Raw genomic sequence first — 4620 nt, forward strand, 5'->3', positions numbered from 1 at the left:
ATGCCCAGGCGTGACTTGCCGGACAGTTTTTGGAGTACAAGTCTGAAAATGGCTCATGTCAGGTCTCTATCTGTGACAACAGGTTGTTCTTCAAGTGGGAAGTTGAGAAGCATTTTGCACACCACACGATCAGATCCTCCGAATTATGCATTCTGAAGCGCGCCACACATAATAACCTTTCTTTTGTCCCTTGTGGTTCCCTTTTTAGCTTCAGAGTGGTTGGCAGCACCTTGTCCCTATAAATAATAACAATCATGGAAACATGCCAAATTACTTTGTAAAAAAATGTTTTTCAGAAGTGATTTATATCAGGTTTATTACACGTTGCACTATAATATACTGTCATTCTACTCAATCAGCTCGACCAGGTCCAGTGCACCTACATGACCTGTAAGATCAGGTTCATTAACTACCAAGGATGAAGCCCCGGCCAACATTTGGGGGGGTGGGGGGGGGTTGGGTTGGGTAAAAATCTGCCATTGTTGTGAGGTGACTTGGTGTGGTCATTTTGTTGTGGTGTCACCTTCTGACTGATCAAGTTGTTGATTGTGGTGTTTGCTGGCACCTCGGAGACGAAAGGGAGCAATTGATGAGGTTTAATTGGTCCGTCTCTTGTCAGCGCTCATTAGATCCTCATTTAACACTATCTGATGGTGTGATTCCATTGCACCTACAGGGACATACATGTAAAGGTGTGTGTGTGTGTGTGAGAGAGATAGAGAGAGACATTAAATTATATACAGTATGTGAAACAGGTGATGTGAGAGGGAGTGAGCAGGTCTGTATGTAGGTGTGTGTGTTGGCTGTGTTATTGAATCCAAGTGTTATCTTGGCTCACTTTGGGTGTGGTGGTGATTCCTTAGCAATCAATAGAGAGGAAATCCCACAGGACCAAAATACACTCATTTCATCCTTTTTCTTCCACTAAGGACCCGTGTTCAACCAGAAGTTCCCAATACGCCGCCGCTTGTGTGAGACACTTTTGTATGAAAAACAAAACACTGCGCTGCAAGGACTTCTCTTTGTTCGATTTGTGTGGTGTAACATATCATAACATGGTCAAACCCACCATTGTTGTATCCGTCTGTAAGAACTTGTGCTGCAAATGTGTGTTTGTTCATATTCCAAACAAACATTTAGTAAAGCCGTAAAAAGGTTTTCATGAAAGATAAACTCAGAGAGTTGAACAGTTAAACGCTGGGTGTTTAACTGGCCTGAAATAAAATCCATATGGGAATCTTTTTGTCTGTAGGATTGAGGCATTCACACTCCCAGAAGTTTTCTGTTTCAACTCCTGGACAAAGTTAATAGATCGCCTTTCAAAAAGGATCAACTCAAGAGGTTTTCTCTCCCAGACTAAGTTTATTATGATTGCAAACGAGTTTAGTCCAAAGGCCAGAATTACTACTTGAGAGATCCTGTTGTTTCCTGTCAGATTTGAATAGAATTCTGTCCTAACTTATAATTGCTTGTAACTCGTGTAACATACAAGGCAACAAGGCTTAATTATAATAATGAATGCTTATAGTCATATATAGTTATAGACCGTTGTCTTCAACTTGCATCATATAAATATATGAAAGGGATACACCGCAACCACAATGCCATATTGTTAGCACAAATGATCATGTGTGCGTGTGTACCCATACCTCCCATCATGCCTTGCCTTGTGAGTGACAGCTGTTAGGAAGCCTTCAACATGGTAGTGACAATTGGTGTGGACGTGCCGGCGAGCTGTGGAATCCACCGCTGCTGTTTGCTGATAGCTCTCTGAGGGCTTGCGTGTCACTCCAGTGATGGCGTAAGAGCCATTAATTTTAGCCTCTGGAGTTGCTGTCGTAACAAGATCCCGCGGCCCCCCTCCTCCTCGCGGGGGGGCTCCTAAATATACATTTATTTTCAGAGGGAGTCCCCCCTCGTCAGGATATGATGGATGTGGACTAATCGGATGGCGTGCAAGTGTATGTCCACAGTCAGGCCCCTCTACGCTGGTTGAGTGCCTGGTGTAAATCTCTGCAAGGGCGCTTTGTTGGGGTCTTGTCTTTGGTAAGGATCTTGGAGATATGATACCCTGTGCTGTTGCTGCCTGAGTGAGTCTATCTTAAGACTCCACATGGAGGTCTGGCATTCAACTCGGTCTCTGTGGGTTTGGGGACAGGCAGTGGGAGGGCTGCCTATGGCCTACAGATACTCCAAGAAACACTCTCCATGTGCCCCTCATCTATTCTCGCCTCCGGACAGTGTAAACCCATGCACGTATCAAGATAAACAGTGCTCTCGTTTGACTTGGCATCCATGCAAATATTACCTTTGTCACTAGATTTCTGAGCCTGGTCACTGACTGGTGATAGCCATGCTTTTTAATATCTACCGATACAGTAGCCTATGTGTTATGACACCCAGGATGTAGGCTATCGACTTGTGAATGTAGCTGTGTTTCCTCATACACCGCGTCGAATACATTCTCAAATGAAGTGTTTCACATACAACCTGCTTTCTGATTCTTGCTTCTTTAAAACACAGATTCCCTCTGACATGAAGAAAGGTAAAGGGTGCTGGGCGATGTGGGAGGGGGGGAAAGGTGGCCTGCTGCTCACAGGCTCTGTGGGGGCAGATCCTGGCAGCTCCTGGGGCATGGCAGATGGTGATGGGGCAGGATGGGCCTTCCTGGTCTGGCTGTCTGTGACCTGCAGTGGGGGGAGAAGAAGAAAACGGCTGCTGAGAGACCATGCGCTGACATCATCTTAACACCCCCATCCCTCCCTCACTCCAGCCTCTAAACACATGCATGGACAGCATTGATTCAAAGGCAGATGTAAACCCATGATAGCGCCGGTGGCATTGTGACACCAATGGATTTGTATAATAATAGCTCCAGTTTGAGTGTTTCACCTTAACACTCCAGATTTCATGAGCGATACACAAACAATGTGACAGTGCTGTTCCAGTTCAAGGCTCCGGTTTTTCACCTCCTATCAACGTGACTTAACACCACTCTCTCCCCCAGCTGATGTGAGATGCAACATTAAAGCCATAGATGGAAGGGGGAAGACAGAATAGCGGGGGACGCGAGATGGAGGGGGTAGGTGGTGTTGTTTAAGTAAAGAGTGTGGCATGTCCTGGAGGATCTAATAAGCAGGTTGAAGCCTGATAACGATAAGCTGTCCCTCTGGCTCTGGGGAATCTTGTTTTCATGCCCCCTCCTCCTTTTCTCCTCTCTCTTCCCATCCACCTTCCAAAATATAGTTCTCTGAAAACAAGGAGAGCACAGAGTTATCTGAAGATACATACGTATTGGGATATACATCAGAAGAGCAAAGTTGTGAAAATTAACACTGGCAACCGTAGACAGTTATATGTTAATGACAAGTGACCACAGTTAGAGCAGGGAAAGCAGTGTCCTGCATCCTGCATGCTCCTGCCAGGCTTCACCCCTCCCCTGAATATTTCATACTGTCCTGTCTTGTGAACAAGAGCCACAGTGATTTTTCAACCTCGAACATATGAAATCTTTTATTTCCAGCTGGCATTGTAAACACACGCTGATCAAGTTTAATTGTAATGTTTCTTCGCAATTGCATCACATATAAAGAAACTGTCAGAAAGTGGGGAGTGAGTGATGAATGGTTCGTCTGCTTTTCTAGTAAACATTAGTTGGTAGAAGAAGAAAAAACTTCACAGTGCCAACGGCAGCAACCAGCAACATGTAGGTGGGAACATTACTTCTAATAATCAGTACATCTTTAACGTCATTATGACAATTTTGACTATTCTGTTTGGTATTACAGACTTTGATTATTGGATCTGTATATCCTCACCCTCTCAGCACTTCTCCTATACAGTGGACATGTTGTATCGGAGGACAGAAAGATGAGGTGAAGTGAACCTGGGAGGTGGAGGTGGGGGTTTAAAGGCAGTAGGGGAGCAGAAGGACTAAAGATGAAGGGGGGTGTATGACAAGAGGGCATGTGAGGACAGTGGGAATACAGAAGAGGGTGAGATGAAGAGCCGGGGGATAAAGCACAGAGGACGAGAAGTAGAAATAGGAAAAGTAACAGAGCGGACAAGGGAGTTATTATTAAAAAAAAAAAAAAAAGGAACAAGAAAAGAAGAGGGGAAACTGCATGATGGGGGGGGCGAAGAGAAGAGATTAGGGAGATGGGCAGAAGAGAGAGGAGCTGAAAAGATGAAGAGATGAAAAAGAAGGGAAGTTGAGAGGACAGAGCTTATAAATGGGCTGACAGGGACCTGCTGGTGTGTCAGAGCTTTAGATCCCACCCCTTCCACTGGAGAAAAGAGAGAGAAGAAGGAGAGAGGAGAGACACTGACCTTGCATTATTTATGCTTGGCGCTATTGGCCCAGGCAGACGGTGCTTCCCATTGTGTCTTCATAATGAGGAACCACTATGAAACTAAGGAAGAGGAAACAACCGGGAGGGCAGTCTGTGTGTTGTTAGTAGAGTGTGTATGTGTGTTGTAGTGGTGGGAGGTCTTTACAGTGTCGCATGCAGACAGTTTATTGAACAAGGTTCAGGGGCACGAGAGAACGCCCTGTATACAGCGGGCAGGTAAAGCTACAGACACACTCGCATGTGTGTGATACAGAACTCAGTGTGTAAG

The sequence above is a fragment of the Solea senegalensis genome, unplaced genomic scaffold (genome assembly GCF_019176455.1).
Source record: "Solea senegalensis isolate Sse05_10M unplaced genomic scaffold, IFAPA_SoseM_1 scf7180000013377, whole genome shotgun sequence".
Classification (NCBI taxonomy): domain Eukaryota; kingdom Metazoa; phylum Chordata; class Actinopteri; order Pleuronectiformes; family Soleidae; genus Solea; species Solea senegalensis.